General features: G+C 47.5%; 1 pseudogene; it reads right to left on the bottom strand.

Moving 5' to 3' along the window:
- Positions 1–10513: 10513 nt before the first annotated feature.
- The window catches only part of LOC115644984, a 38040-nt pseudogene continuing 34447 nt past the window's right edge, over positions 10514–14106 (bottom strand).

Raw genomic sequence — 14106 nt, 5'->3', positions numbered from 1 at the left:
ACCTAACTGGAATGGATATGAGCAATCACTCGAAGAAGAAAAGACGGTTACTCACCTTTGTACCTGTTGTTCTTCGAGATGTGTTACTCATATCCATTCCACACCCGCCCTCCTTCCCCACTGTCGGAGTAGCCGGCAAGAAGGAACTGAGGAGCGGACGGGCCGGCAGGCGTATATATCAGGCGCCATAGCGGCGCCACTCCAGGGGGCAACCTGCCGACCCACCGGAGTTGCTAGGGTAAAAATCTTCCGACGAACGTGCATGCGCGGCGCGCACACCTAACTGGAATGGATATGAGCAACACATCTCGAAGAACAACAGTTACAAATGTGAGTAACCGTCTTTTCCTGGACCTGCTTGCCCACTCAGCAGCTCACATCTGCTCACTATGTTTGGTCACAGTCATATTATAAATACATAAGTGTATATTTAGCTAGTAACTCCTATGTTAAACCTATAATTTAAAATAACGAAGGAATCTAATTTGTATCAGCAATGCTCCCTGTATGAGCTCAATGCTAACCTATAATAAGCTAATTTGTAAATTACTTGTATTTCCCTCAAGCCAGCCTAAATGTGAAAATAAAAGGACAGACTGCTTCTGTGAATCATCATGAGGCCTTTCAAAAACAGGCCTGTGCTGGTTAAAATGCATTTATTAAGGACTATACACACTTACAAAGTCTCTTAACATTTTCTCAGTTAAAACTATGTCATCAAAATAAGTGAGCCATGCTCTTTTTGGTAGGTTGTTTTTACACATCACAACATTGTTCATGTGCAACAAACAACACTGGCTAAATGATTGCAATGGTTTGTAATTTGACTTTTGAGAAACAGGCAAGCCAAGGATTAAGGAAGCAGTTATACCTGGGCACATTTCCAAAGCAATATGAGATTGAAGTTAGTAGAAGAAAACATGTTTTAGCATAACCTTTGGGAAGCTTTAAAATTTGTTGTTAATATGTCAACCATCTCCTTTCTTCAGTGTTAACAGTAGCCTCTCCCAGCATTCTCAGTACTTAGATTAAATCAGCACACGCATAAAGGGCATCTGGCCAAAAGTGAAACTGAACAAGACTGAGGTGATGGTGATAGAAAGAGCTCTCCCCTTCCATAACAATCCCACACAATAAAGGCACCTGTCCCCAGGTCATGATAAAGTTGATCAAAGCAAAGCCTTGTAATCCCAGAATGGCCACAGGGCTAAGGAATGGTCATTACCATCTGCAGTGGCCTGAGGATTGAGCCTGATCTTATTGAACTCACATTTGGCTATAACAGCTAGACTCAACTATTGCAGTTTCCTGTATCTAGCAATGAGATCTCCTGAGAAAGCTTCTGGTGGTTTAGAGTGCAGCAGCCTACCTGCTTAGCTGGAAAAACATATTATTTCAATACTCTGATCTCTCTACTGGTAGTTTCACCCAGAACCCAGTTCAAAATCTCTGTCCAGACTTTCAAACCTCTGCATGAAAGGCCTAGTCCCTGAGACTCAGTAACAACCTCACAAGGCAGCTTTGACCCATTGCAATAACAAACTGCATACCAATAGGACAATCAATGAAATCATCCTAGTACCTAGGCAAAGGCAATTTCACTCACTACCAGGTTAAATAAGAATGACCACTAATGTTTCCACATTTAGAGCAAAATGAAAAACCTATCTGTTCACCCATGCTTCCCCCACAATAGTATCTAAGGAGCAAATCCTCCCCTCCTAGGGTGATACGCACAGGCTGGGAATAATTGGTCAAACCAGATTCTTCCCTGGAGTCAGGGGTGCGTGGAGGTGTGTGCTGGCTGTGATGCTTATCATTGGAGTCTGAGTACTGGAGGAATGGGCGTGAATCCCACCTCCAGAGCCATGTGGTTGAGAGCCTGACAAACAGGCCCTCTGCTGCAATCCAAAGAAATGAGCATATTATTTCCTGACCTATTGCATGACCTGGATCAAGTCTCCAAAGGCAAATACCCTTGCGTCATGACAGGGGTCATTTTCTAGTATATTTAAAAACTTCACAAGGCCTGATCATCTGATGAAAAATCATCCCCAACCCCATTGATTCTGGGGCCTCTCTGTGCTTTGCTGGAAGTGATGTGCTGTGCTCATGCCTATACTGCTGTTCCCTATCCCCATTAACAGCAGTGAGTGCTCAAGAACCTGTTGCTGTTGGTGCTGTTCTTAACCCTCATACGCGTTTTAGCGAAATTTGCCATTATTCTTGATTATGGACTGTACCTTTTTGATCATTCAGCAGATGTCTTAAACAGCTTTCAACGTTCACTCACATATTTGTCTACATTTTTTCTCACAAACAATTTTGCTAATAATTTTCCTCAGCTTCAGGAAAGTTCTCCTTTTGAAGCATCAAGTATAGATATTACTGGTTGGGATTCTCCCCTGTATGCCTATATTCAATATAATCAGGTCACTATCACTGGTCCCTGAACAATCATCAACTTCCTGTCTTGTGATCAATTAATCTTTTAGCATCATAATGAGGTCCAAAATACTTGCCTCCTGTTGGCTGCGATAACTGTTCTGACAGTTCTGGGGTGTGATTTACATCTTCTCCCAGTTGTCTGCTGCTTGAAGTGCCCCCCACCGCCCCGGATATGGGCCCTGAGGTCTGTATCTTGGCTTCTGCTGCATTCGCTCATGGAGACCCCTCCCAGTGCCTTGCGAAAATGTTTACTACCAATTAATATACTGGGTGTCATAGGTGCTGGAACTGGGAGTGCAGGAGCACTCCTGGCCTAAAGTGGTTTCCATCATATGCAGGGTTTACTGTTTGGTTCAGTGGCTCTCAGCACCCCCACTATATACATTGTTCCAGCACCCCTGTTGAGTGTGTTGTTCATTATACAAGAAATAAGATAATTATCACAAGCCCCAAAGTAATTATACAGCAACAGGGGAACTTTATTAGGTACATTGAACAAAAGCTCAGGGATAATGAAAGGAGTAACTAGAACAACAACACCTTAAACTCTCTGTGACACTGCACCCCATATTCTTCATAGTGATATTATTATGATATGATTATGACATTATGATTGATTGATAAGTCATGTGAGGTGTCATTACACCTCACAGCTGTACAGTTCCCCATGCAACACAAGATGATATAATTTTGGGTTTAAACTCCATAGGGAGCTGGGAGTTGCCTTTGCTATAGCCTTCCTATGCAGCGGCTGGTCAGAGAGCCTGCATGTAACTGCAGCTGGATGTGGCCCTACCTGTATGAATGCTGGTGAAAGTGCAGGCTGGGTGGCTTTGTAGCTTGTCACAGCAGTACAGTGTAAGAGGAAGCCCAGACCTGTGGGTCAGGAGGTTCAGTGGTACCCCACTTCTAGATGGCACTACGGGGGAAACTGTCACACCCTCCACCTCCCAACACTTTTTTAGTGGGCCCTGTTACCCAGCTCCCTACCAGCACTTGACTAGGCAGATAGAGAGTTGAGAATCAGTTCTTCACTAGGAGATGCAGCGCTGTAATTGTTGGCTGGCTTAAGACTCACAAGCAAAATAAACAAATATGGGATTTCTTACAAGGTCTTCACCCTAAAATGGCGGGATTATCCTGAGGCTCCCTGGTCAGCAATCCATTGGAAAATTAGGTCCTCTCTGAGTAGCCTGACCTGAAATCACTTTTCAGCCTCCTGGGTCTCTGCTGGGCTGACATTCTTCAGTGATCCACTAGCTACCCAGTAAGAGAGCCCCGTTGGGTCAGAAGGGGAAGTTTAATGGGAACCTCCCAGGCTGTGATGCTTCTCTCTGCTCCACTCTAACAACAGCCAAAACTGAATGTAATTAGTAAACCAAACCCTTTGTCTCTGAATTCTAGCTTATGATTGGGTCTGGTGGTAGCTTCCAGCTTGTTCTGCAAGATGAGGTCGGGACTGAGAGGAAAACGATGGGGTGTTCATATCGATAGATCCAACAGGGTGGGATACCAGCACTGACTGGCCCAGGCAGGGGCCACCAGTATGCCATCCACTTTGTCCCTGCGGACCTTGAGAAGTACTTTGTGGATTAGCGGGAATAGCAGAAAAGTGTAGAGTAGCTGGCCCAACCACGAGATCAGGAAAGCGTCCGCGATTGAGCCTGGACTGTGACCCCTGAAGGAGCAGAAGGCTGAGCACTTCCTCTTGGCCCATGAAGCAAACAGGTCGATACGGGGAAACCCTCAGGTACGGAAGATTGAGTAGATGATGTCCAGGCAAATCGACCATTCATGCATGAGGAAGCGTCTGCTGAAGCTGTCCGCCAGCATGTTCTGAACACCCAGCAGGTAGGTATGAAGCTTGGCGAGTGATGAAGTGGGCTAAACAGAATTCCCACGAACTATAACTGTATCTGCTGAGAATCGCAAGCTGGTTTGCGATTCGAAGTGAGACCCCCCATAGAATAATTTTTTCTGCCAAAGAGGTCCATGTGTTTCACCTCCTTTGATTTTGGGTCGGGCCCCTGTTGGCCCTGTCTGTCCTTTTCATTAACTGTGTCCACCATGAGAGAACATGGGGCAGGGTGAGTGAAGAGATATTCGTATCTCTTGGTGGGAACAAAATACTTTCTCTCCACCCCTTTGGCTGTAGGGGGAATGGAGGACGGGATTTGCCAAAGTGCTTTGGCATTAGATTGGATGGTCTTGTTCATTGGGAGGGCCACCCTGGAAGGACCGTCTGGACCCAAGATGCCTACCATGGGATCTTCTTCCTCCACAACGTCCTCCACTTGGATGTTCATGTTTAGAGCTATACACCTGAGTAGCTCTTGTAAGACCCTAAAGTCCATGGGAGGTGGGCCGGCCACTGACATGCCGGCTACGGCCTCATTGGGGAGGATGAGGACGACACCACCGAGAGAGCTGGGTCTGACGTGGCCCCTTGATCCTTCACAGCTAGGTCTTCCTGGCCGTGTGGGGTAGCCTCTCCTGCAGGAGGAACTCACTCCAAGGGTTGGGGCTGGTCTGGAGGTGGGCGGCTGAGAGTTGCCTGGGGGGTTGGTCACCTGAGCGTGACAACGGATGAGCAGCGAGAGGGGCACCTTGGGCCTGGTGGTATGCCCAAGGGGTCCAAAATTCCCACTGACATTGCCAGTGTATTGCTGAGGGATCCTGTCCCAGGATTCCCAGGCCCGACTGAGGAATGTCTGAGTCCCCTTAGGTTGATCCCGATCTGATGGAAGGGGACTCCGAGTGTGATGGCCAGGAGGGAGCGGGAGTTTGTGGAAGAGGGCACCGAGCCCCTTGATGGGCGAAGATCATGTGATAACCAGTGCCAGTATGGGGAGCGGTGCTGAGAGGGTGATCGGTGCTGCGCCATGACGTGGTGCCGAGGCAGGTCCCAGTTCCGCGCTGGGGACCGGTGCCGTTAAGGAGACCAGTGCTGTGAACGGGATCAGTGCTGTGACGTGGACCATTTCCTGGCGGCTCACAACAACCTCGAGCGTGAATGGCTCCAGGGGTCAGGGCTGCTAGATTAGTGCTGCGAGTCTAACTGGCATCATGAGTCGGACCGGTGCGCGGTGCGGTGCTGGGACTCTGAATGACGCCGGGACTCAGAGCAGCATGGGGAGGCTGGTCTGGGAACAGGCGGCCCAAACATCACTGGTTTACCCCTTGATGGTACTGGGAGTCATGCCAGGGGCGGTGCCAGGATAGGGGACACCGGTGCTGTTATCTCAATAAGCCCTCTAGTGGCTTCAAAGGTGTCTGGCATGGAGGGCAAGGTAGCTTTCTCCACTTGAAGAGGACCTTGTGACGCAGGACTAGTATGAGCAGATGGAGGTCTCGCAGTTTTGTCAGGCTTTGGGACCTGGACAGAGCCGTGCTTGGTCGGGGCCGTGCTCACTGCCTCAGGCCTCGTGGAATGTCCTTCCACAGCTTGCTGCTTACGAGCGACTGGGGAGTGGGAGCGGTGCTGAGGTAGATGTATTTGGGGCCTGGGAGATCCTTTGTCCCAAGGAGGGTGAGGGTCCTTGTGTGGTGCTGTGGGCGGCACCACTGGGGGAGCACTGCGCACTGAGGCGCTCAGGCCTGCATCTTGAGAGGGACACAGTGCAGACTCCATGAGGAGTTGCTTGAGACAGATTTCTGTCTTGCCTCATGCGAGGCTTGAATGCTTCGCAGATTTTGCATCTATCTATCTGATGAGTCCCCCCCGGACACCTAAGGCAGGAGTTGTGGGGGTCGCCCGTAGGGCTTGCTGCAAGTATTCCAGGGTTTGAAGCCCTGGAATGGCATGTCCCAGAGCCCCATAGGGCACTCGTTCAAGGGGAACCTCCCCGCCAACCACTATATTACACTTAACACTAAGATAACTACTAACAATTAACTAACAAAGGGAACTATTTACAATGATAAGAGAATGCTAGGGAGTAGTGGAGCACTTGCTAGCAAGAGACCACTGTTCCAACAATCCTCATGGGCGGTAAGAAGGAACTGAAGGGGTTGGGCTGGCAGGGTCTTATATAGAGCGCCATATCGGCACCACTCCAGGGGGCTCCACAGCTTCTTCTCTTGATGTTACACTTGTAATTAAATAGCCTTGCTAAAGAGCCTGCTCTGAACTATTCATAGACAAACTGACTCCACCTTGGTAGTGGAGGTGAATTAATCTCCCCTCTCAATGGCACCAACTCTGACTCTTATTGCCCTCCAGGGTTGTTGCTCCAAATGGTAATAGGATGGGAATGACTTTCCCTGGTCTAGAGGTGAAAGGCCATGTGTCATTAAATCTAATCCAGCTGTTTACCTCATCCCCCAACAACTGTCGGCATCCCCCAGTATGGAGTAGGCTAAGACTGGACCAGTCTGGATGATCCATACAAAGGGGTCATAGATGGACAGCGTAGTTGTTTGGAGGAATGATTTTCTCTGCTCCTGAGAATATATTTCCAAAGAACTAAAACCAACAGAAAATGAGTCTTTAAATGAGTGCCTGGAGCCAGGCTCCAGATCGTGGGGCTGGAATCGTATTGCTGTCTGGTGGCTCAGTCACAGATACTGAGGGGTGAACAGCTTCTAGTGGGTTTTTCTGGAGTGAGATTCACATCAGGGGCCATGATGTGCTGAGACTATATCTGTGTGGGTGAGCTGGCATGCTCTGGAGCGCAGCTCCATGAGACATTAGACATTGCCTCCGGCCGAGATACTTCCTGGAAATTGATGCTAGGGGCACAGGGCTTTTGGAAGTAACAGACCAAATGTCTGTTCCTCTTATGTGGCGGGGTGACTGCCCCACCCCTATGAGAGACTGGCCTAGGGCAGGCCAGAGCGGCTGTGCCAAGAGGCAGCCAATCAGGGAAGGTCTGTGGGAGAGCTAATGAAGGCTGAGCAAGTGGTGGCCAATCAGGGCCAGGCTACCTAGGACAGGAGCAGGGCAGTCTCTCCCAGACCTCCAGCAGGGAAGGTCTATCTCCTGAGCTAGGAGACCAGCACCTGGGACAGTGCAGTGCTGGGCAGGCTCAGAGATGCTGAAGGGAACTCCAGCCCAGTACCTGCCAGGCTGCAGGCCCTGAGGGAAGGGCCTAAAGGGTGCAAAAGGTCAGAGGGGAAGTGACCCACAGAGAGCAGACAGCAAGCGAGGGGAGAGTAAGGAGGCTGCTGCTAGAGGGTCCCTGGGTTGGGACCCAGAGTAGCAGGTGGGCCAGGGTCCCCCCTCTTCTCCCTTATATTGCAACTGGCCATGGGAAGTTGCCATATTGGACTGCACCATACCCCTGAAGGAAGGGGTTAGACTTTGGAAGCGGCTGGCCACTGCAGCAGGTGAAAGACTGCAGTTAGCCGAAAGAGGAGTGAGAACGGACTGGGGGCACTGCTGGAGGGTGGTGTCCTGAGGGAGATGCCACGAGCAGAAAGGCACAATGTGAGTCCAGGCGAAATATGGGAGGGGAACAAGGAGAGAGGAAGATTCATCATCAGCTTGGGTCAGTCTCAGAGGAGTCGGCAGGTTTCAGTAGGGATCCCATTTCCCAGCTGGGGTCAGTCTTGGGAGGGGAGTGGGGTGATTTCTTCAGGGGTCCCATTGCCCAGCTTCTGTCAGTCTCTGTCTTCTCTTGGGCCCCATTTTCCAGCTGGGTTTCCTACCTCTCTGATGTAGCAGCAGCTGGTTGAGTTGGTAAATTCCCTCCCTGGCCTGCTGGCTGATGTCATTGGCTGATCAGTTATGTGCAGACCCAGCTGAACCACGAGGTTCCCCATCTTGGGGAACTCTGCTGAGTTCTAATGGAAGGGAGAGGGAGAAGGGCCTCCATCAGCATTTTCCTGTCAACGCCCAGTCTCCCCATGGCCAGGACTCTCCTTCCCCTCAGCCCCTCTCCCTGGGATATTGGGGGAGAGGAGCTAGAGCTAGACCCTTCATTTTCTCTGCCTGCAAGGGAGTTTGGAGCAAAGGGATGTGGGCAGGGCCTTCAGTGAGCACTCTCAGCTGCTCCAGGATAACAAGAACAGACCCAAGGCCAGACATGAAACTAACTGAAGCAGGAGCTGGAGCACAGTCCCTTTAAATGCCCAGAGTCACCACTTAACCAGGAAAACAAGAACTTGACTCAAGCCTAACTCATTCCCTGCTCTGACTCTGCCTTTCCAAGAGGAACACTCCTAACCCACAGCCCCTCCAGCAGCAGAACCTCAGTCGCTCAGAGCCAGCCCGCCTATGCCTGTAGTCAGAAAGCTGGGGTCAGAGGTCACTTATGTCAATCTCAGGGAGGGTGGATGATGAATCTGAGCATGGCTGTGCTGCTCCTAATGGCCCTGGCTCTCTCCTGGGACACACTGGACACGATCCAGTAGTTGACGTGCTATGGGGGAAGAAGGCAGCTCAGGATCAATGGGCAAGTGTACATGCTGTGCAAATGAGCCCCTTTTCCATCCCCAGGGCGCTGAGACATTGTGTGTGGGGTGGAATATCTGATTCATTGATCGCAGAGCTTTAGAAGAGGATTGTTGCCCCTAGGACGATGCTTATATCCTGCAGGTCACAACTTGTCATTGTCTCTCTAGATTGGGACAATGCTCGGTGTCGGGGCTGGTCCCATCCTCCCTGAATTCCTAATTCTTGAACAGCTCACCAAGAAGGGGACAGACCCCTCCCCCTTCCCTGACTCTCAAGTCCTTGGTTGGGTGAAGGGATTAGGTGTGAGCACAATCCCCCCAGGAATCTCATGGCCCATTGGAGAGAAGGGCTGATTCCCTGGGATCCTCCTGTTTCTCTAGGAAGGAGCCTGTGACTCTTCTCTGAGGGCCATCTTCTGGATCTCACAGGAGGGGTTCAAACTCTCACATCCCAAGCCAGCCAAGGGCCCTGTGGTTAGTGCTCAACAGAACCAGGCAGAGTTCTGGCTTGAAATCCCAGCCCCTTCCTCTGTCCTTCAAGGACACTGATCTGACACTGCATTGCACCGACTGCCCTGATCAAGGATGGCCCATTGTGAGCCCAGCTAGGAAGACAAAGTGGAAAATGGATCTTCCATTCTCTCCTTATCAGTCCTCTTAAGAGTTAAGGTAAAATTGCCCGCCACCCCTCCTCATGGGGTTCACCTTCAAGATGTAGTGGAGCCTGTCGGTGCCTGGGGACTCTGCAAGCAGGTTCCCCAGCACAGCATAAAGGAGGTCTAGCAGGAGGTCTTGTTCAGAGCCTTCAAAGCAAGGGAGAGCCATGGGTCAGAGTTAGGGAATCTGGGGCTAAACCTGCCACAGGATGGGAATAGGGGTCTCTGGGATGCACCAGTGAGACCCCCAAGTACGTATCATGGCTTCTCTCATTCACATCCCATGGTGGGCAATTAGCAATGATTCATGGCAGGGTGATAGCTGGCTGTTCGATCCATGAGCTTAGCAGGTCTCTGTGGAGGACCTCGTAGGCAGCAGAGTATGGAACAGCCAAGCTGCTATGGATGGAAGTCGGGCTGCTGGTGGAACACGGCATGTGGAAGGAAGGAATCCCCGAGGAAGGGGTAACATCACCCCCCCATGGATGGAAAGATCCTACCCTGCATCTTGTTCCATCTGTTCCCACCCCATCCCTATCTCTGGAGCTCCAGTGAATTAAGGGATCAGGGAGCAGAGGTCACTCCTGTTCCTGGAAGGGAGGAGTAGGAGGATGATCTACCTGGACATGGGTGGTGTCCTTCTCTGTGCCCAGAGTAAAGACGGAGTACAGGGCAGCTTGCAGGAGGTGAGTCTCGAGCTCTGGTGGCTCAGTCACAGGGCAGGTTTCATGGTGCTGGCAAGAGAGAGGAGCTGGTATTAGACTATGCAGTATGGGTGTAGGACTGGCACCAACACAGACGTGAAACTGCAAAAATACAAATTTAAAATAACTTGAACTAACAATTTCTAACTGGAAAGGGTGTATAAAATAGTACAAAAATCAAGTACAAGAGTCAAAATTAAAAACAATGTTCTACTTTAAAAAATTTGTTTTTATATATACACAAACACCAAACAAATTAGAGTTTTACTGGGAAAATATGTTTTTATAAACAGAAATACAAATTTGGATTTAATGGGATTGGTGTTTCTGCCTTTCTCTATCACAGATTCGTTTAATATTAGGAATAATGCTGGAAAGTTGAATCCTCATGTCAGGCACAGCATCAAGTCTATTCCTATATTTGTTTTTTGTTGCAGTATAATACAAAAATCCTGTCTCACACAAATAAGTTATAGCAAAAGGAAACAGCACTCAAACTGCACTTTTAGCCACATTAGGGTACTCTTCTATTAGGCTGCTCCAAAAATTATTCAGCAGAAGATCCTTAAACTTTTGTTTCAAATAGAGTCAGAAATTAAGTCAATTAGGCTTTCATAATCGTGCTCAGTAAAGCCGACTGGTTTGGCTGTAATTACAAACGGATTTCGAACCCAAGCATTATCATCAGTAGTTGTCGGAAAATATTCTAATAAAGAGGCCTGCAAGTCATGTCGGTGCTGTAAAATGGTGCTGGAAACTTCTTCATGGACTGTAGAATTTATTTCAGTCAGAAATTCGTGTACTGTAGGGAAGCAGTTGAAGTTATTGTGTTCTACAGAAGATGCCTAGAATTCCAGTTTCTTTTTTAATGATGAAATGTTATCCATTGTAGTAAAAATGGTCACATTCTTTCCTTGCACTGACAGATTAATTTCATTTAATTTTGCAAAAAGATCTGCAAGATATGCAAGTCTTGTTAGCCACAAGGAGTGGCCACAATGACTGTCAGACAGTCATTACATTTTTGTCCTGAATTAACTGAAGTGAAGAATACCATAGTTCACTACAAAGCTCAAAAAACCTCACAAGCACTTTTCCTCTGGATAGGCACCTCACTTCCGTATGTAAAAGTAGCATTTTGTGCTGACTACCCATTTCCTTGCACAAAATTTTAAATAACCTGGATTGAAGTGGTTGAGATTTGAAAAAACTGATAATTCGTATTGCTTCATTGAGCACAATTTTCAGATATGCTGGTGTTTTTTTAACTGCAAGTGCTTGTCTGTGTAGAAGACAATGGCTCTTAGTGCTTTCTCATGCCACACTTATGATTTGCATTACAGCTCCCTTCATCTTCCCGATCATTGCCCAAGCACCGTCAGTACATACATCAATACAATTTCCCCAACTAATTTCATGCTTTCTGTTAAAATTGTTGATGCAGTTGAATATTTCTTCTCCAGTCATGTTGCTTTGCAGAGATTCACATTAAGAGCAGGTCCTCTTCAATAATATTAATTAAAACTATATCGGACAAATATTAGTAGCACGGCAAGTCCTGAAACATCAGTGGACTCATCTAGCTGCAACGAATACTCATGGGAAATTTTCAGTTGGCAAACTAGCTCTTTTTCTGTGTCATCGGCAAGATCTTTAATATGGCATGCAACAGTATTGTTTGACAAATGTACAACATCATTTTTTTTTACCAGACTGCTCGCTCAACATGCACGTTACAATATCTTTCGCTCAAGGCTTGATAAGTGTTTCTCCAATAGTGTGAGCTTCTCCGGCAAGCACTATATGGTAACTTACTCAATAAGATGCCTCTGTTGCAGTTTTGTTGTCTGTTTTAGCAATTATAATCATCAAAAGTTTACAATTTCCAAATGAGTCACTCTGCTCGTGAAAAAACTTATCTTTGTCTTTGTATTCAGCATGCTTGATTTCCAAATGCCTGCAAAGTTTAGCAGGAGCCAATGAACTGTTTGCTGGTATTTTGTTGCACACAACACACTGAGCATCAGGAACATCTTTATTTCCAACACACGTAAAAATGAAAGACAAATAACTTTCATCATACTTTTGTTCCCGTCTTTTAACACTTGCTTCTTCTGGTTTTTTGATATACTTCGGTGGAAATTCTTTCACCTTGGGTAACTTGTACTAACAGATTTTTCGGCAACAAAAGACTGATTGTTCATCCTCATTTTGAACTGTCATGATATTTTACTCGTTTATTTTGGCCACAGTTGGAGTACCAGAAGAACTTGCTTTTTGTTTCAAAGCTCCTTCTTTTAGCTACAAATCCATGGTGATTAGGTTTAGTAACAATATTTAGAAAAACCAATTTTTGTCAATTTTTTTTGGTCACAAATATTTATATCGTTTCGAGCGAAGGTAGTTTAGTTGTGCTTATCGCACACACGGTAAAGACCCACAGGTTTAAATGTGTTGACTGAATATATTATACTCAATATGGCATAAAGAGAATGGTGTGTGCATACTGCTGCAGTTCATGCAGCCTCGCGTGGAAGGGGTATGATGTCACTAACTGAAACATGCCCAAAAGGGGTAGACCTCAAAATGCTTGCGTGCTGCGTTCTCTTTACGCCATAATATTCAATACGAGATCTATCAATAACCGGAAAAAGAGTTTTGTATTAATTATAGTAATTCAAAAAAATTTGTAAGCTACTCTTCAAATATGCCAAATTTAAAATAAACAAAAAATTTAAAGATCCATTTAATTATGATTCTTTCATGGAACACTTCTTCACACTGTGTGGAACACCAGTGTTCCACGGAACACAGTTTGGGAAACACTGCTTTAGACAATTCCTTGCTGTGGTGGTAGGGAACTGCCTGAGACCTAGTATGATATTGCACAGGGTCTGGAAATGTGACTTTGGGAGGTACGCCCTTTCCTGTGTTTAGTCCAGCAGTGCTCCCGTCAACTCTATCCACTGAACGAGGGATAGGGTTGACTTCTGTACATTCAATAGAAGGCCCAGGTCTTCGAAAGTGGCTCTTATGAGGCTCATATATGCTTTCACTTGTGCCTTGGAGCAGACATTGATAAGCCAGTCTTCGAGGTATAGGAATACCTGCACCTGGCACTTGCGTAGGAATGCAGCTACGACTGCCATGCACTTGGTAAACATTTGAGGTGCCCCGACAGGCCCAAAGAAAGGAATGTGAACTGATAGTGATTGTGGTTCACCACAAACCTGAGGTACCTTTTGTGGGACAGTGTTACTGAAATGTGAAAATAAGCATCCTTCAAGTCAAGGGTGGCATACCAGTCCCCTGGATCCAGGGAAGGGATAATGGAGGTCAGAGAGACCACATGGAATTTCAATTTCTTTATGAAATTATTGAGGTCTCGCAGGTCCAGGATGGACCTGAGGCCACCTTTGGCTTTCAGTACTAGGATATACTGGGAATAAAGCCTCCTGACCTTCAGCTCCTGAGGGACCTCTTTCACCGCCCCCAGTTAGAAGCATGTTCACCTCCTGCATGAGAAGTAGCTCGTGAGAGGGTCCCTGAAGAAGGACGGGGAAGGGAGGTGGAAGGGAAGGAGGAAATTGAGCTGAAGAGAGTATCCCCTTTCTACTGTGCAGCACACCCAGCGATCTGATGTAATTTGGGCCACACTGGGTAGAAATGTGATAACATGAGAAGGTAGGGATGAATGGATCCAGAGTTTGGCCTGGTGCATCACCCCCGGGCACACCTTCAACAGGTCTGCTTTTGGCCTGAGGACTGTTTCACCTGACCAGAGCCCTGAGCCAATGGGGGTGGGGGAGGCTTCCTTCTATTATTTCTACTGCGCTTCCTAGAAAAGTCCAGCCTGTTCTGCTGGTGCTAGAATCGAGGTCGAGGTTGCGGCTTAAAGTGCC

The sequence above is a fragment of the Gopherus evgoodei genome, chromosome 2, assembly GCF_007399415.2.
Source record: "Gopherus evgoodei ecotype Sinaloan lineage chromosome 2, rGopEvg1_v1.p, whole genome shotgun sequence".
Taxonomy (NCBI): domain Eukaryota; kingdom Metazoa; phylum Chordata; order Testudines; family Testudinidae; genus Gopherus; species Gopherus evgoodei.
The sequence above is the reverse complement of the archived record's forward strand: the minus strand, read 5'-3'. Positions and strand labels throughout refer to the sequence as shown.